Source organism: Stenella coeruleoalba (genome assembly GCF_951394435.1).
Source record: "Stenella coeruleoalba genome assembly, chromosome: 14".
Classification (NCBI taxonomy): Eukaryota; Metazoa; Chordata; class Mammalia; order Artiodactyla; family Delphinidae; genus Stenella; species Stenella coeruleoalba.
The window spans coordinates 88468805-88489106 of NC_137160.1; positions in this window are offsets into that span (position 1 = coordinate 88468805).

Consider the following 20302-nt stretch of genomic DNA (forward strand, 5'->3'; position numbering starts at 1 on the left):
TTTTCTCTCTGCAAGCGTCTGTCTGTCTGTCTCTCTTTCTCCATTTCAGGTGAGTTGTCTGCTGTGAAGTCTCAGCTCTTCAAGGGAGTCAGGAAAAGCTGTTGGTTTGCAGTCTGTCCGGCTTTTTTCCGTATTGTCCGGGTGGGAGCTACACGCTTGTCTGCTCTCTACCTTTCTGAACGTAAACCATAATTCCGAACACAGTTTTGAAAGCAGCTTTTGATGAGATGAGGAAACAAGACAAAAAAACAAGGATCTTACCTAGTTTAAATAATTGGACAGATAGGAATGCCATGTTTTGTCAATGTTCCAGCATCCCAAGGCAGTGGGGTCTTCATTTTCACCTGGAGTTGCAATGCAACCCCTGAATTACTCTTCCAGTGATTTATTCCACACCTGGTATAAGTAGCTTACGGGCAGTTCTAACAGGAAGACGCTGACTTGGTGAAATACCCATGGTATTCATACAGCCTCACCCGGAGCTTTTCTGATGGGCAGTAGGTCGGGGGGCACCTCCAGCCAGGATGCCAGGAGCAGCACGCATGAAACAGAGCAGAGGGGCAGGCCGGCTTCTGTTTTGAATTTTCCTAAAACACTAGGTTGGTTTCACTTACAGCCACTGTCCCTCTTAATCACACACTGATGCGGGGCTGGAGCCCGGGGGCCGCTGCACCTCCTCTCACAATGTCACAGCTAATGTGATTGTCCCACCACGGTGAGGAGGTGTGTGCGCCAGGGGAAACCAGGCAGACCCAGGCGAGAGAGGGCGCAAGGTAGAGAAATAAAACACAGCAAAATCCCTGGATAGATCGGCAGGATGATGAATTGTAACCGTCAGTAACGCGAACAGCTTAACCATATTAAAGCATTTTCTTCTGGGTCTTAGATAGAGAGGCCAGGAAATAACCAAAGACCTGTAAGTCCCTTATTAGTCACGGAAGCACACTTTCATGTTTGCAAAATACTTTGCTGTAATTTATTATTCTTTTCAGTGGCTCCATCACAGATGTCTATGTACAGAAATCTGTATAATCCACTGGTTTAACAAGACATCTAGTTCAAGCTGAATGAGAGGTGGGGCAGAGGCAAGTTTCCTGGCCGTCAGGGGCAAAGGCTGTTATGAAGAGAACGCGGAGCTCCCCTGCGGAGCTGCCTGTGATGAGGCTTCAGGGGCCACGCAGAGTATTCGAGTCTGTGTCTCTCCATCTCTCTCTGCCGCTCCCTCTCTCTCCGTCTCTCCCTATGTATATCACACACACACACACACATATATACATTCATAAATATATATACATATATATGTCACGAGTGGCCACCTATTTCCTAGGTCCCAGGCTCCGTGGTTTCTCCATTCCCTTTCCTGAATCACTAGAACTCTCACGGTTAATCTCCTTTCCTCCTGTCCCTGAGGACACTGCTGAGATATTCACAGGAAACAAGTTAGGTTTTCCAAATGACCTCGGATGTTTCAGAAACTAAAATTCCCCGAATACAGCACAGCCCCGAATCCAGCTGTGGACCCTGTAGCGGAAGGACATGGCGGGGCCTCGCTTCCCCTGCTGTCACCTGCCTGGTCAGGCTCCTGTTCAGGACCCTGGAGAGCTGCCCACGGGAGGGGACACTTTGTGCCAGAGCCTCTGCCAGAGACCCTCACAGCCCGGGCCTGGCCCCCAGCCCCCAAGGGGAGCCTCCCAGCCCCCAGACCCCCAAGGGGAGCCTCCCAGCCCCCAGCCCCCAAGGGGAGCCTCCCAGCCCCCACCCCCAAGGGGAGCCTCCCAGCAGGTTCCCAGCGAGGAGGGACGGTTAGGTGTAAGATGAAGAGCCCTCTGCTGCGAGAATCCACGGCCTTGGAATGGGCGAGAAAGGAGAAACGGGCACTGCACTAGGCAGAATCATGTTCTTTTTTTTAATCTATTTTTTTATTGAACTATAGTTGATTTACAAAGTTGTGTTAGTTTCAGGTGTACAGCAAAGTGATTCAGTTACACACACACACACACACACACACACACACATACACATATATGTACATATTCTTTTTCAGATTCTGCTCCATTACAGGTTATTACAAGATACTGAGTATAGCTCCCTGTGCTATACAGTTGGTCCTTGTTTATCTTACATACGATAGTGTGTATCTGTTAATCCCGACCTCCGAATTTATCCCTCCCCCCCCTCCCCTTTGGTAGCCATAAGTTTGTTTTCTATGTCTGAGTCTATTTCTGTTTTGTAAATAAGTTCATTTGTATCATTTTTTTTAGAATCCACATATAAACGATATCATATGATATTTGTCTTTCTCTGTCTGACTTACTTCACTTAGTATGACAATCTCTATGTCCATCCATGTTACTGCAAATGGCATTATTTCATTCTTTTTAACGGCCGAGTAGTATTCCATTGTATATATGTACCACATCTCCTTTATCCATTCCTCTGTCCATGGACACTTAGGTTGCTTCCATGTCTTGGCTATTGTGAACAGTGCTGCTGTGAACATAGTAGTGCTCATATCTTTTTGAATTATGGTTTTCTCAGGGTATGTGCCCAGTAGAGGGATTGCTGGATCCTATTTTTAGTTTTTAAGGAACCTCCATACTGTTCTCCATAGTAGCTGTGTCAGTTTACATTCCCACCAACAGTGCAGGAGGGTTCCCTTCTCTCCACACCCTCTCCAGCATTTATTGTCTGTAGATTTTTTGATGATGGCCATTCTGACCGGTGTGAGGTGGTACCTCATTGTAGTTTTGATTTGCATTTCTCTAATAATGGGTGCTATTGAGTATCTTTTCATGTTTCTGTTGGCCATTCTTTCTTTCTTTCTTAAAGCCTTTACTTTGAGACATGATGGGAAAACCTTACAAGTGCACATGAAAAAGTGAGACATGATTCCAGCTGAACGTGAAGCCGTGTAACCAAAGAGCTTTAACGCCCGTCAGCGAGTGTGCCGCCCCTGGGGCTGAGCCTGGCGGGCTGCAGGGCCGAAGGGGATGGTGGCCAGGACTCCTGTCCGTCTTCCTCAGCGCTCCTGCACAGAGCCCACGGCCGCCTCCTCAGAGCCTTTCCCATGGGCAGCCGAGTCGTCACCCACGTCCCAGTGAGCAAAGGTCCCCACGGCCGGCGTGAGGTCACACTGGTGGCCCGGGGACCCAGGCCTCCACAGCGGCTGTGGCGTTGCTCGGCACACACGGCTCGCTGCGCTTTGGCCGGGTCTCCAGCAGGTGCCGCCAGGGGAGGCTGGTGATCGACGCCAACTCTGAAGCCAGTAGGGCACCGGCCAACAAACTGGACGCCACGCTTGCTCTGGTTGAATATACACATATATATCCCCTTTGCCTGGTGACTCAGCCTCGGCCACATGCCCATCCCTGAACCAGGCACAGTGGACGGAAGTCACCAGCTAACCTGGACCTGAGTCACAGGGTCCACTCTGGCTCTGAGGGACAGTCAGCACCCCCAAACCACGGTGCCAGAAAGCTGAGGGGGAGCTGGTTCCTCACAGGGAATTTGGGGGCCACTGTGAACATTCAGAGCATCGATGCTGGTGGGCACGACAAGTAAGTGGACGTCACACCCAGGATGAGGACTTTCCTTCCAGAACAAGAGGGGGCATGTGGGCAAACCTGCCCTGGAGCCAGGGGACAGAGCACACGGGGGAGCCTTGTCCTGGGGCTGGAGTTGGGGGAGGGGTGGTGACAGGGCGTGACTTCCCAGGACACTGGCTCCACCGCGCTGAGAGTTTGTCACGAAGGGTCTTTTCCGTTTTACAGAACTTAAACTCAAAACATTTTAAATACCGGCACCGGCGCAATTAAATTTACTTTAGTTACGTCATATCTTTTTGGATCTAAAAGGAAAAACAGTAAACATGTCTGCAGTAAAATCGATAATTATCCTGGAATGAATTCCAAACCCTGGGGAGTAAGGTGACAAGTGGCCTTCGCCCATCTGGGCTGTTTTCAGCTTCTCGAGACCTTCAAGGGCTGTGCCCTGTGAGAGGAGGCGGCAGCACACCCACAGGCGCAGCCTTGGGAGAGGAGGCCCGGCATCGGGGAGTCTCTTGCATGTGGACGGCGTCCCCCGCCTGCTTCGTGTTCCTCTCCTGCAGGGACCCCGCTCCTTCTGCCGTTGGCAAGGGACCTGACAGCTCTGGCCCTGTTAACAAGAGCCGTCAGAGGGCTTCGACTAGAGGAATTTTCCCCAAATCTTCTCATTCATTTGCTTCACTTTGGTTTAAATAAACCATCACTTTAAAAGTTGCCCATTTGATGCGTATCCCTCAGCAGCTGCTCCTTTCAAATCTGGGTTTTCTAGGATCTAAAGACTGAAGCTGAATAATTCATGATATGCTCTTTCCCAGATTCGGGTGTTTTATTTTAACAGTGTTAACGTCACGAACACACTCGGGCTGCAGCTTCCCCGAGAGCTGATGCGTGGGAACAGCCCCCGGGTCTACAGGCACGTGTGTGACCGGCCTCCCCGAGCCTCAGTTTCCTCATCTGCAAACTGTGTCACGGGTTATTGCGAGGCCGAGTAGGATGCACACACCGTGCTTGGCTCCAGGCTCTTTCTCTTGGGGCTCAGACACACGTGCCGTGGGTGCTATTAGCCCAGATGTTCCCCCGTCGTCGGGCTGGGTCCTGCTGGCGCATTTCCACGGTTTCCCGAGCACATCTGCACACGCTTGCTACGTGCCGGGCAGGTGCCCTGTATGATGGTCACTGTACCTAAAACTCACGTCCGCCACCCTTCGGAGGACACGCGGGCCACAGCACTGAGACCAAGAAGGTTCTGCCAGGACCTGTCCACTGTGGTTTTGCCGAGGACTTGCGTGACATTCTCCTGAAAGCACACCTCTGGCTCGGGAGCGAGGTCCAATCGTGGCTTTAGAAGTTGGAGAAATCCGTTCGTTCGCCAGGGGGTCACTGAGCGCCTCTATGCGCCAGGGACTGATCCAGCCGTGGGGACGGCAGTAAAGGAAACCAGGGACGATGGCTCTGCCCTCACGGAGCTCCCAGCCCAGCGAAGGGGTTGGAGAAGCCGGAAGAGGAGCCCCACGTGCGACGTGTGAGACAGAGTCGCGGGTCCTGGAGGGAGGGGGAGGGATGTGAAGCGTGTGCCTGGGAGGGTGAGGGAGATCTGAGGATAATCCAGTTTGCCAGACAAATCCGTCAACTGAGTGTGCGGGAAGTAGCCTCACACCGACATGTGGGGAATGAGTCACGTGACGCTAAATAAAGCTAATGGCAGCTTGGGTCACGTGCTTCAGACAGGTAAGACCCCGAGTCTCGGCCAGCGGAAGGCACAGGGTGGGAGAGGGACGCTGGCCGGGGCGTCTCTGCCCACAGGTTAACCGGGGCCCCGGCTCCCAGGAACGCTTCACGAGCGCCTCAGGCCAGTGAGAGCCCTGCGGGACCTGCTCTCTGGATCTGACCTTTACGAGGAGATCACGGCACTGTGTCCAGTGCCGTCTTGGAACGCGGCTCCTCTGGCGTCAAAGCCCTTGGTTCTCAGAGTGGGGCCCTGGACCAGCCGCGCGAGCATCACCTGGGAACTCGTCAGCGCTCAAAGAAACGTTCACGCGTCGAGGCGTGGGGAAGTCATTCCGCCTCGTGCACGAGTTAACTTGATTTTATGCGAACAAAGCCAGCTCGTTTATGGCCTATTAAACACACGTTGTACATCTGCTTTTTTCACTATTAAAGAAAAGCGCACGCGGGCCAGAAGAATGTCCGTGTTAAAAATAAATGGCTCCCTTCCCGGGATGACAGGGCTGGTCCTTCTTCACTGATAAGACTCCCTTCCCAGGTGCCAAGGTCACACTGACTCGGTGTATGCGCTGGTCTGTTCTTTTTGAAACCTTGAAGGAATGTATCTTTGACGTGTTTGACGTTCTTATTTTCTGACAAGACATAAAACTGTGCTGAAACACATGCTTCTCGGGAGCCGTTCCTCAGGATCATCTGAGCAGCTGCTTTTCTGGGCTAGAGTCCTCAGTCTGGCTCAAGTAAAACCCTTCTCTATTCTTATTATAGATCGTTGATTGACTATTTTCATGGACACTGGAGACGTCCTCCAGACCTGCTCGAGCAGAAGCCCTGGCCGTGGGGCCCTGCGACCTGGGTTTCAACAAGCCCCCTCTGGGTGATGCCCGTGCTGACATCTGGGAATCTCTGGAGTAACAACTCCCGGAAGATTTCTTCACACTGAACCGTCCCTATTAGTATCAGTTTATCCTGATGACGTCTGGCCTCCTCAGAGACAGGGAGCTGAGAGCTCTGAGGTTCTGCTCCCGCCTCTCCTACTGCAGATGGAGCCTCTGGGCTCTCCTCAGAGGGGGCAGCAGGGCAATGGGGTGTTTGCCCTTATCTTGGAAACAATTTAGTTCAGATTAAATGGGCCACTAGATGGGCCGCTAGAATGAGGCCAGCCTCATGCTGTAAGGAAATCTGGGCTGTGATGCACGGGCTCCGCTCTGCTAAAAATGCCTTTATCCTCCGGGTGCAGTTCTGAGCCGCTTATTTCCTTGATGAGGGATCACAGCCATCAGCTGACGATCGGGGGAATTTGTCCCCCATCACCCAGCACCAGCAGCCCCATTACCTTCTCCAGCTCGCACAGATGTGGACTCTGTTGACTGAGTGAGGGGCCGTGTAGTGTATCTGACGGTCTGCTTGGTTCGTAAGATCCCGCTTCGTGATTCCTTCTTAGCTTAGAGACTTAGAGACATCAGAGACTTGCTATGGAGTCTGGGAAGGAGTCGGGTGGAGACGCAGAGATGGAAGTTACTCACATAGTGCGTGGACCACGGAATCCCAAGGAAGAGTTTACAAGAGAAGGTGGCTAAAAACAGCCTTGGGGGATGTCTGCATGTAGGGGTCACAAGGAGGAGAGACAATGGTGGAGGCAGATAAAGAACCAGGCAGGGAGAAAACTGAGAAGTGCATTAAAACAATCAGTGACAACTTTTCACAGTGAAGGAACCGGTCCGTCATCTAAAAGGCTTCAGAAAGAATGAAGATGAGACTAAGGATGAGCCCTGAGTTGGAGGAGTCATAAGTGGCAACATCGCTGAGGCTGGAGGGCGGGGCTTTGGGACGAAGCCCGCCCACCCCTGCTCAGGAGGCTGGGGGAGGGCGTGCAGTGGGAGCACTGGGAGGGCGTCCCAGTGCTCATCCCAAGACATGGGTCTCTTCACAGCTGCCGTGGCTTTGTGGGAGGGGCACCACCTTCTGCCCTCCATTCTCCCTGGAGGCCAACGTGTATCTATTCTCTCCCTCACTGGACAGATATCCTTCGAGGAGATTTAGTCAAGGAAGAATGGGCCTAATGGAGTCTTTCAAGATAAGTGGCCCCTGTGTGCCGTGTTGCCTGCTCACGTGGTTGGGTCTCCTGCAGATTCTTCTGCTTTTATTAGCTGAACAAGCTGCATTTGTCTGTTAGTTTGCAAATGGCCCTGTCCCTCGGTTCTATTCCTGGTTTCACAGGTCTCCTGGGTTTTGCGAGATCTTTTTCCTTCGCTAATTGGAGCCAACTTCTTCTGTCCTTGGGTCTACCACTTAGATGGTCTCCACGGTGCAGGCTGTTTCCACGTGGCGGTGGAGAGCATAGGGCACAAAGAATGCCCATGCCTGGGCTTACTGGCCCACCCTGCCCTTGGGGCCTTGGGGTGACCCTGTCTCTGCAGGGCAGATCCACTTATAACACGTGCGCTACCTTGGAGTTTTAGTGCTGTTTCCGAACACCGTGTCCCGGCAGTGAAAAATCACTCTGATTTTCCCAGTGCTCATCCCAAGACATGGGTCTCTTCACAGCTGCCGTGCTTTGTGTGAATCTGGTCCCCAAACTTGGAGGAGCTGGAGAGGTTCAGGAGAGTAGAGTCAGATAAGGACAGTGGCCTGCCTGTCTCAGGCAGCTGGAATGTAGATGTGGGGGCTGGAGCTCAAGCAGCCATTTTGGAACATGAGGAAGAATCAGATACCGAGGAGTTCCTAGAAGCAAGAGAGAGGAGCGATCTTCCCTTATGACTGTGAATGATGATGCCAGCCCTGGACCACACTTCTCCACACTTGGGTTTTGTGCGAGAGAGTAGCTTGTCTCACGTGAGCTCCTGTGGACTGAGGTCTGCAGCCGCTCACAGCAGACTTGCCCCACCCGATGCAGTCACAATGGATGCATTTCTGCTCCCTGTGCTGTGCTGACTGGACAGAGCAGCTGCCCTCCGACTCCTCAGAGGACAACGTGCTCACGAGTCCCCGGGGCTGCTTGCACTGCAGATATGCTGATTCCTGGGCCAGGGCGGGGGCCTGGGATTCTGCATTCCCCACATCTCAGGGGATGCCAGGCTGCAGCTCCCTGACCACGCCTGGGGCCTAGAACTCATCTGCCTCACGGGTCTCGGCCTGGGTGCTCTCAGCTGCCCCATGCAGGGCAGCTCCTGTCCAGCTCTGCCCACAACAGCAGCTGCTGCAGAAGAGCGGTCAGCAGAGAGGATTTGCATGTGATGGGCCCGGGGGGAGCAGGGCCTCTGCAGTGATGTGGGTCGTAGAGGAAACACGTCCCCTCCCCTCCCCTGCAACCTTCCTTCCACAGCAGGAAGCTGGGGCATCGTTGTGATATCAGAGGCCCAGGAAGGGTCCAGAGGACGAGTTAACAGTTTCATGCTTTTCTTAATCCTCGAAGCAGGTTTTCTGAGCCATTTGCTGGGTCTTCAGAGTGGCTCCCCTTCTGTCTTCCGAAGGTTGGTTAGAAATCAGGGGCTGCAGCCCAGGAGCCCCGATTACGTCACTCACACCTGACGACGCTCAACGCCCTTCCCGACCGTGGGTCTGCCTGGACTCACAGGGTCTCTCTCCCTCCAGCCCCGCCCGTCCTCCCTGGGGTTCCTGCACAGACTCACTGAAAACAATGCTGGGGAAGGTGCGGGGCCTGGACGGGAGGGCGGGGCCGCAGGGACTGTGACCGCGACCTTGCGCTGGGGGCCCACAGTCCTCAGCACCCTCTCCTCAGAGGTCCACCACCCTGCAAGGTGGTCAAGAACCTGCGTCCTGCTGTCAGGCGGATTCAAGTTCAAGTCCTGGCCCTGCCATGGATTAGCTACGTGGCCTTAAGAAATGACTGTCTCTTTGGCTCCAGAGGGCACTGCAGGTGAGGGGCAGCATGGGGCAGGCACAGTGTTGCAGGAAGAGCCTGTGAGCCTGGGGCAGGGAGTGACAGGAGAATGGCTGAGGGACAGTGAGGTCAGATCTGCAGGGGGCTCTGTACCATGCAGGGCAGAAGGTCACAAGCCCAAGAACCCAAATCAGGTTGCACAGAGGGACAATGTGGGAGCACAGGCTCCCCATAAGCTGCAGGTGCAGCTGGATGCAGGGGCTCAGCTGGTTCTGCCTCCCCACCTCTGGGCTCTGCTGTCCTCTGGGCGCCTCCAGCCTCACGCTCCTGTGTGGCAGCAAGGCAGCTGCCTGCAGCCCAGGTACCCCCTCCTCCCAGCACCCAAATGTTAGTCTCTCACCCCCACAGGGCACTGGGATTCCCGGTGGTTGGGTCGGGGATCAGAGGCACCACCGGGCATGCCTGGGTAAATGCACAATCCTGGGCCCATGACACCGACACCCACCCTGTGGGCTGAGGGGGTCTGCAGCCTGACCGCTGCCTCAAACCCAGCTCCGTCACTTTCTAGCTGTGGGACCCAGGGCGGGTCACTGCACCTCTGCCTGGGTCTGATGTCCAGCTGTAGAATGTGGGCGAGCGCAGCACCTGCTCACAGGCTTGAGAGGGGTGCGGTCCACGTCCTAGGAAGAGGCGCCACCCAGGGAGGTAGGCGTCCAGTGAGCGCATTACCAGTCGTTATCAGTCACCTACCACAGGGTGCAGGTGTGTGAAGTGCCCCTGAGGTATCTGGCTGACACCTCATCAGGTGACCTCTGCTCTTGCAGGTGTCGCATCTCTAGAACCTCTAACTTACCCGGAAGTCATGTCACCAGCCGTGGGTTTCAGGCACCTCTCTGCATCTGGCGATCAGCTGGGCATGGAGATGACCCACCAAACCATTACTGAGTTCCTACTGCATACACCCACGAGGTCAGGTCGTTATCGAGCACCTGCTGTATATACTCACAGTGCCAAGGGCCATTGCCAGTGGCTTACTGTGCACATTCACGTGGCTAGGTCACTGCTGAGGACTTACTGGGCACATCTGTCTCAGGCACAGTGCTAATGGACCTGGACCCTCAATGACGCACACCCTGGCTTTGCCTCTCCAGCCACACATAAACCTGCTCGAGGAGAGCAATCTGGTGCTCTCGTTCATCCTGCAGCAGCAGCACGTCTCCGAGAAGCATCCCCCAGCCACCCAAATCTGCAGCTGGTTCAAATTTTGAAAGATGAAAAAACGAACCATTTTTTTGAAACCAGCCTCATCTCTATTTCTTCATCCAAAATGACTGATGGCACAGCATCTGATCTTAGTCAATTCTAAGTAAGCGCGGTCACAGCAAGGTTGGACCTGCTCGGTTCCCTCTCCTGGGAGGGGTGGGTCTGAATGCACCGGGGTCCTGGATCCCTCCTCACAGACGTCTGCAGAGGCATCCGTCATGAACTGGTCCCTGTGGGTGGGTGGATGACAGAGGTAGCCCTGAACAGCTGTGTACGACGTACCTGGAGCCCTCTCCTCTAAGCCCCACTGCAGGGCTGCCGTGGAGGTTGGTTCTGTGATTCTCTCTCTCAGTCATTTCCTCTCTGGCCAGCCTTAGAAAGGTGGGGACGCACCTACAGGCTCGCTACCCCCAAAAAATGTTTGAGCAAATCAGCACAGCAAAGGGAAACAGGGACTGTCCGGGTCAGATATTGATTTCTCCCGTTACTCTGAAGAAGCCCCAGGGAGGATGGGGAAAAAATCGATAGAAATTTAAGGTGAGGAATGGAACTGACAGTTTTCTTACAAGATAGATTAAATTGAGACGAACTAAATAGAGCGGCTGCCCGGGTTGTATGTGGGGAATGGAGGCGCTATTGGTTCATGCGGGGACTGACTCAGTCCGTGGATCACAGTATCTGCCACAAATAAGAATCACCTGGGGAGATTTAAAAATCCTGATTTCCAAACTGTGCCTCAGACCAATTACACCAGGAGCTCTGAAGGTGGCAGTCAGGATCCAGTCTTCCGAAAGCCTCTCCGGTATTTCAGTGGGCGGCTATCTTGGGAACAATTGGCTAGAGCCCCTCCAGCCCTCTTGGGCTCTGGAGGTTTCTGTCCCACCCAAGCCTGGGCGCAGGGCGGAGTGGGGAGTGAGCAGAGCTCGGGGGCATTCTCAAGCTCCCCTGGAGCTGCTGCGTCCTCTAAGCCATCCTCTGTCCTCTCTCCTCATAGCCATGGTCTCCGCTGGCCAGAGATCCCAGAGTACACACCCTCTTCTTTGGCCAAGCCCTCCTCCCTGGCCAACGTCCTGGATGGGCCTGAAGAATGACATTCACGTGTTGGACATGCAGCCTCTATTTCCCACTTTCGTAGCCTCCCCTGTGGCCCAGATGTGTCTTTGCTCCTGGTGTCCTGAGGGTGGGTTATTCATCCTGGCTTGAGCCACAGTGATTGGTTCAGGGATGGGCATGTGACTCAAGCAAGACTCTCTGGCTCAGATAGGGAAGCCCTGAAATTATGGCTGAATGGCTGGGAGGTGGTGGTTGACTTTTCTTGAGACTTCTGTGTCATGAACTGGGGGCACAGGGGGATGTTACGGTTGAGCTGTTGAACAAAGGTGCTCTGAGAATAAAGCCAGCACAGAGAAAGCGAGGAGAGAATGAACCCTGGTAACGTCACTTGAGCCCCTGGATCAAGCCAGGCCTGAAACCTATCCTGTTTCCAGCTAGGCGCACCTAACACCTCTTTCCACTCAAGGTGGTTTGGTGGTGGTTTGCTCTCATTGCTCACGACGTAGACGATCCTGACACACACAGGTGGCCCGCGGCTCCTCATGACTTGGTTCTGGCCCTGCTCACCCCCAGCCTCTGGGCACACGACGCTCCGTCTCCTCTCGGAGCTCAAGCCACACTGAAAGGTCTTCAAGCAGCTCAGTACAGCGATCCAGATGGCCCAGCTCCAATCCTGGTTCTGCCACTCATGAGCTGCGTAACGTCAGGCAAGTTGCTTATCCACGTGTGCTTCAGTAGCCTCACCCCAAGTACAGGAATATTGATGGTACTGTGCTCATAGATGTCTGTACTCATAAGGATGGATTCGGGATGCAGTGAGGAGGTGTATTTAAAGCAGAACTGTGTGTGGGCACAGTGAGGCCTGTGTCAGTGTCAGCTCTTGCTATAACAATGGTGTGTGTGTCTAAGGGGCTTCTCATCCTCCCACCTCAGGGCTTTGCACCTGCTGTTCCCTCTGCCTGGAATGCCATCTACTTTGCTCACACCTCCTTCAGATGCCAGCTCCCAGAAGGTCCCTGTTTTATGTTCCCAAGGGTCCCTGTAATTTTCTCTCCCAGTATCCATTGAAGTTTGCAATTCTATGTCTTTAGAGCACTATTCTTTTTCCGTATCCCTGTCTAGACCGTGAACTTGAAGACGTGATGAATCTGGTTTGCCACGGTCTGTAGCTTCAATACCGAGAACAGAGCCCGGCCCCTCAGAAAATACATTTGGAAGGAAAGAAGGAAGGGACGGAGGGAGGAAAGGAGGGAGGGAGGGAGGGAGGGAGGGAGGAATCGAATGGTCTGGTAACTCAGGGACAACTTCACAGGGAAAATGTGAGAGACTCGAGGGCTGAGGGCCACCCCGGTGCTCAGGCTTGGAGGAGAAGTCCAAGCCCTCAGAGCTGCGGCAGTGGGGGTTAGAGACACCCTTTGACCCGCGCGAAGCTATAGATGGCCCATATTCTTTTATTATTCTATACAAACTTCGGGTGTACAGCATTATAGCTCAACACCTTATACACTAGAGGGTCCACATTCTCGATCACTTGATCAAGAGAGCGCTCATCGCTGGACCCGCTCAGCACCTGCAGTTGCAAAGCCCCAGGAAGGTCTGCACTAGGCATGTGGGGGGGTTTAAACGCGCTGTGAAGAGCGGTAAATGGGCTCCAGAGGGGATCTGTGTCCTTTTCTCCTTCTAAATACATTTCGACATTATTCGCTTTTAATTAAAACTGAGGCAGGTGTCACTCTGCTAAGATCATACCTAAGAAGTGAGAGGATGGAGAGGATGTTAAGAGGGATGGGCGTGGATAATGCAAGGTAATTGCGATGATGTTTCATGAAATGTGTTTTGTTCTTAAAACTGGAATTGGCTTTGATGTCTTTCAAAGCCCCAATTCATTTCTAATCCATGCAGAGACTCTTTTCTTCGTCTTCCAGGCGCTTCCAGGGGCACTGGGGACCAGCGACATGCCGGGCGCTGGACGGAGCGTGAGTGTGAACAACAGTCGTAATGAGATGGTCCAGTCCCCAAGCCTGTCCCACGGTGGGCAGCACTGTGGGCATCTGGGTGCAGAGGGTGAGGGGTCCCAGTCCTTTCGTGGTTGAGCTGAAAGTCACCTCCATGATGCAGAAGGGTACAGCACCTCCCCAGGAACCCGGGTCCAAGGCTGTGCTGTGTTCATGGGTCACAGTCTCTGCCAGGCAAGGGTCAAGGTCCTCTGGGTCCAGGCTACAGACCTGGACTCTGACCAGTGCCAAGCACCAGAAAACTTGGAGACACTTAGAAATTCAATGGATTTTCATCCTGATCTGAAGAATTTCCTCTTCTTTCCTGCTACCCCGTGCATGCGTGCTGCCTGAGGGAGGGGGGGAGGAGCTTGGCTCAAAGCGGACTTAAAGTGACATCTGCGAAACAGCCCCCTCACCCCACCCTGGGTGGGAGTTCCCCTCAGGACCCGGCAGAAGACACCACCTGCCAGGATTGGCTTCCTCCATCGGCCCCACCTTGGCAAGTTATCCACAGCTTCGTGAACGCCGACCCACAGCAGGGAGAGCGTTCCCGCGTCCCTTTAAAGGTGGAGAATAAAAGTGCTCCCAGGACAGAAAGTCCAAGTGCAGCTTCGCTGCGTTAACAACCTCCTCGTGAGGGTCCCTGGCCTCGTCTTTTCTCTGAGCTGTCAGAGTGGATGCAGTGAACTGTGTTCCCCCATCTAACGCCGGCGCAGCCCGATTCCTGGAGATGCTCAGGGCTTCCGACGACCTGGGAGCCTGTCAGCAGTCACAACGTCCTGAAGAAGCCCCACTTCCGATAACGAGAGGGGCTCTTGGGAGAGCCTAGGCAGCAGGACAGAACCAGGGAAGATTTGTGGAGTACGTCAAGGGTCCTCACAAGTTCTTTGTTATCTAAAAGATAAAGGCCTCTTTGCAAAGTATTTACTGCATCTGTGATGCTGGAAAAGAAATACACACGAAGGTTATTCTACTTAAACATCTTGACGGTTTTCTCTGGGGAAGACTGAAGGCTGATGATTTAGAATCGTGATATATGCTATACAAACAAGTACTCAGACCACCGCTATAGCGCCCCAACCGTTCTCAGAGGCCCAAGCACCACAGCTGCCAGCCCTTCTGCATCCCTTCCCTGGTTTCCAAACATGTTTTGTCTCCAGGCAGATCTGGGTCTCAGGCTAGAGGGAAGTATTGGGCCCACATCTACTTCTTACCGAATATTATGACCAAGTATGGGCCTGAGACAGCTTGTGTACGTGTTCCACGTGGCTAATCTATGGGTGTGCATCTGGGGATGGTTCTGTTACCTGCAGGGGCTGCCTGAGACTCACCTATCTGGTTCCCACGTCAATCGCCCGAAGGTGTGACTTATGGGCTATAGCGGTGTGTGTCTTACATCTGCGATGCTGTGCGTGTCACGCACGAGCTGTTTTCTTGTGCTCCGTGCGCTTCTTACGTGTGTTCCCAGTGACTGTATCGTCTGCTTCCCACGTGTTGCTATCCGATGTCATCCCTGTATATGTGACCTGTGCTACACTCACGCACCTGTGCTACCTGGATGTGGCGGCATCCTGTGCGTGTGCGTGTCACTTGCATGTGTTGGTGCTTATTTGCGTTGCCACGTGAGTCTCCTCCGTATCCTGGTCCGCATCCGCCTCATGTACAAGCTTCTGCTGTGGGCTCTTACTGTGCACCGCCCCCCGGTGGCCTGTGTACCCTCCTCCCTGTTCCCGCGCCCGCTGCTCTGGGTGTTTCACGCACTCCTATATGCGCCCTACTCACGTCAGTTGTTTCTGGGCTACTCACCGCAACATTAACCCTCCATCCTCCTTTTACAGACGAGGAGGCCGAGGCCGGAGGGTCCGGGCTCGGACCAAACGGCGGGAATCTGCACAATCACGACCCTAGAATCTGCTCCGTGCCCTCTGCACTAACGAGGCCTCCTCACTGCGAAGTGACGGACCCACCTCACATCTGCTCAAGAAAACAGGGGTGGGGCTGGTGCACTCCTGACCTGAGGTGTCCGCAGGGCAGGGCCAGCTTCAGGTGCGGTTGGATCCAGGGCCCCAGTGACGTCATCAGAACTCAGTCCTTTCTTCCCTCTCGTCCCCTTGCCTTCGTTCAGCCTGGCTTTGTTATCAGGCGCCAATCTCTGCCTTCGGGCATCTTCAGGCCCCTCCACGGTGACGAGATGGCAGCGGAGGTCCTGCTCACCTCCTCTCAGAGCCGAGGCTTTCCTGTCAGCCCCGGGCGAGGCCCGGCACTCACTCTGATTGGATTGCATGAGGTCATGTGACCATCCCTGACCCAATCACTGCAGCCAGGACACAGCCAGTGGAAAGTGTAAGAGCCTTTCCTGTTGACTTGGGACAAACCCTAAACCTCACTCTGATTGGACATGTTAAGGTGATGTGACCTTCCTGAACCAATCACTGCAGCCAGAACACAGCCCGTGGTTAAGAGCCTTTCCTGTCCGCCGGGGACAAGTCCTGATGCTCACTCTGATTGGACATGCTGATGTCATGTGACCAGCTCTGGACCAATCACTGCAATCAGGGCAGGGCTTGACTTGACCTGAATCACAGCCCCAACTGGAGCCAAGGGTGCTCTGCCTGGATGACGGGTCTGAGCGGGTGGATTCCCGGATGGAACTTGGGGCGCTCCTAGGACAGGTGGATGCTGGGAGATGTCCAGCACAGAATCTGGGTCAGTGCCCCGGAGGCCCCCAGCTGCCCCTGCATGCCGACCCTGCAGGGAAGAGAGGAGGGATTCCAGCCTGGTCCTCACTTCTGGTCCTGGACACGAATCTCTGAGACCCGCTGACCTCGGCCAGAGCCTGGGACCTGCTGGGACTATGGCCTCCTGTACAGCTCTGGCCAGAGGTCGGCCGCCCCGCCCCACGTCCTGCCCTTTCTCTGGCCCTGCAGATTCCCTGCCAGGCTCCCCACAGCCCAGCCACGGGCTAACGCCTCTCTGAGCCCACCTGTAATGTGCTCCTTAGACGGTACTTTCATATTTGAAGGTTTAGAACCCGAGTGTATCAGTGTGAAGATTGGGGGATTTGTGCATTCACCGAATATGAATTACACTGAGCTCTGGAAGGTCTTGAGGCTCTAATGAAATTTGAAATGTTAACCTGATTCATGAACTCGGAAGCAGATGAACCATCCACAGGCGTTTCAAGGCGACAGCGAGCTGCCGACTGTGGATGTGTGTGTCTAGTGCCAGTCCTGTGATTCTCCACCCGATTCAGAAACCAGAAATGCCGCCTAATGCGATGCACAGCTCACACAGCTCTAGGATCAGAACGGGAGATTCTGGCGGGAACGGCTCCCAGAAGTAAGGTCTAAGACGGGGCTACAACAGCCCGTGTGACCAGGTGAGGTGCGCACACTCCCGTGGTGGCGGCCTGTCCTTAGGTGGAGACAGCGCCCAGACGGGCTGCTCTGCGGTCTGCTCTCGGTGCTGCTGGGGAGAATTCACATCCGCAGTTAAAGAACAGGAACCGCCAGAGGCAAAGGCTGAGACCTACACGGGCGCTCAGACCCCCACCCGCCTCCAGAAACGTCTGAGGCTCAGCCTTTCACGCCCTCCTCTTCATGGGCGAGGCTGCCTCTCCTGAGCCCCTGGGAAGCCCTCCCGGACCCCAGTCTGCCCGTGATGCTCCTTCCTTTGAGCCTCCACGGCACAGGGTGGAGCCCCATTAGAGAGCTCGTCTCACCCACCTGGAGTAATGGGATTGCTGGATGGAGGTCATGCTCACTTCTATCCCAGGGCATTTGATGTCCTTGTGGAGCTCCTCCCCACTCTGACATGGTGACTGACTGCAGCAGCCTGGGTCCTGGGGCAACTGTGGTGAGCAGAGCACCCCTGTCAGTCCATGATTGGCGTGTGGCACAAGCAAGAAATGGACAGCTGTTTCCAGTCACTGAGATTCGGGGATTTTCTGTGACTGCTGAAAACTTTTGTGTGTTTTAGTCAAAAGCAGCTCCTGTAATAGAATGGGAGTCTTGGACAGCAGACAGAAGTCCCTACACAACTGCATTTAGCTTCTCTAGTGCACAGGCTTAGGCTTCACCCTGGTATCTTGCCTTCCAGAACTCAAAGCTGGAACACTCATTTCCTGGAACATCCTCTTCTGTAAGGATTAGCGTTTAGTTATTATTTACATCTGATACATCTATTTGTTAGTTCTAATGGGTTTACTCCTATCATTTCTAATCAGGCTTTGAATCTTTTAATGTATCTGTTTGTGCTTCAGTTGCCTCTCTTGGTTTCAGACACAGACTCTTTACCAGCCACGTCCCCTGTCTAGCCTCATTCACCCCTCTCCTACCAGCATTTCTCAAGCCTTCTCCCAAATACTTGACCTCCAAATAGCTTGACCTTGAATGTTTGCTCCAGATCTGCTTATGGGGGGGATGTAAACTAAGATGACATATACTAGAGGTAAACCCTCCAGGACTTAAATTAGTAGTGGGATGTGAGGCAAAGAGAGAAATCATGGATGAAGCCTGAGTAGTTGACCTGAGCATGAAGGCAGCACTGCTATAGAGATGTGGATTATATTAAAAGGAACCATTACATAACTGGGGACATGCCAGTAAAATCTTGATGGTCACACTATCTGAACTCTTCTTCAGCAGCCACAGGATAAAGGGCTGTGAATATTTCTAGAATTTCAAAAGCCTTAAACTCCTGATGTCCCCAGTGAGTCCTTTCAAGTCTGCCTTAGAACATTAGAGGATTCTTCTTTTTATCATCTATCAGCAATGGATTATTCAAATAGCTTCCAACAAGAACCATTCATTTCTGTGTAAAAAGTTCAGACACTGTCCCAGAAATAATTTCATTAGCCGTCTCATTTTCAGCCACACATGACTTTATTAAGTTTCCTCTGAGGAATTAAATTTCCATGCTTGGTCTCCACTGGATGGTGACTTCACTGCAGAATTTAGTTACATTTGTTTCAGTCCTGTGCAAAGTAACAGAATGTGCACTGGTAACTGACAAATGGGTTTTTACAACTTTATGCTTGTGCATACCTGGGAATTGTCAAAAGTATTCTGGTTGGGAACTTTACCATTTTTTCCCCAAATGTGCAACATCACAAGAAAAAAAAACTTAGTAGGTTTGGCAAATCTTCTTCTTTGGGGATCTTGTCCAATATGCTATTACTGAAAGTACACAGATTATTCATAACATATCCCCCTTGTTCTCAAAGCACTTGCAGGTTAAATAATCTCCCTAAGGCAGCCATTCATCCTGTAAGATTTTTGTTTTGTAGACAGAATTTCAAGGTATCTTTTCCTTTCACATGCAAAGGCACAAAACAAGTCTCAACAAATTTAGGAGGATAGAAATTACATTAAACATCCTTTCTGACCACAACAGTATGAAACTAGAAATCGATTGCAGAAAGAAAATTGGGACTAGACAAACACATGGATAACAAACAGCATGCTACTAAAAAACCAAATGGTCGATGAAGAAATCTAAGAGGAAATCAGAAAATACCTTGAGGCAAATGACAATAAAACCACAGCTTTCCAAAATGTATGAGATGCAGCCAAAGCAGTTCTAGGAGGGAAGTTTATAGCAATATAGGCCTACCTCAAGAAACAAGAAAAATCTCAAACAGCCTAACCTACCGTCTGAAGAAATTTAAGAAGAACAAACCAAGCCCAAATTCAGCAGAAGGAAGGAAATAACGAAGATCAGAGCAGAAATAAATAAAATACAGTCCAAAAAATAAATAAATAAAAATGATCAATGAAACCAAGAGCTGGTTTTTGGAAAGATAAACAAAATTGATAAGCCTTTAGCCAGGCTCATGAAGAAAAAAAAAAAAAAAAAAACAGAGGAAGGAACCAAATAAACAAAATAAGAAATGAAAGAGGAGAAATTATAACTGATACCACAGAAATACAATCATAAGAGAATACTATGAATAGTTATATGCCAGGCAATTGGACAACCTAGAAGAAATGGATAAATTCCTAGAAACATACAATCTTCCAAGACTGAATCAGGAAGAAATAGATAATCTAAACAGAACAATTTCTAGCACTGAAATTGAACCAGTGATCAAAAAACTCCCAAAAGGGCTTCCCTGGTGGCGCAGTGGTCGAGAGTCCGCCTGCCGATGCAGGGGACACGGGTTCGTGCCCCGGTCCGGAAGATCCCACATGCCACGGAGTGGCTGGGCCCATGAGCCATGGCCGCTGAGCCTGCGCATCCAGGGCCTGTGCTCTGCAACGGGAGAGCCCACAACAGTGAGAGGCCCGTGTACCACAAAAACAAAAACAAATAAAAACAAACAAAAAAAACTCCCAAAAAACAGAAGTCCAGGACTAGATGGCTTCGCAGGAGAATTCTACCATACATACAAAGAAGAGTCAATACCCATCCTTCTCAAACTATTCCCAAAAATCAAAGAGGAGAGAATACTCCCAAACTCATTCTTTGAGGCCACCATTACCCTGATACCAAAACCGGACAAAGATACTACGAAAAAGAAAATTACAGGCCACTATCTCTGATAACTATAAATGCAAAAATCCTCAACAAAATATTAGCAAACCAAATTCAACAATATATGAAGAGGATCAAACATCTTGATCAAGTGGGATTTATTTCAAGATGCAAGGATGGTTCAATACCACAAATCAATCAATGTGACACAGCACATTACTGAAATGAAGAATAGGAACCACGCAATCACCTCAAGAGATGCAGAAAAAGCATTTCACAAAATTCAGCACACGTTCATGATAAAAATTCTCAACAAAGCGGGCATAGAGGGAACCTACCTCAACATAATAAAGGCCATATACGACAAAAAAAAGAAAAGAAAAGAAAAGAAACTTCCCAGAGCA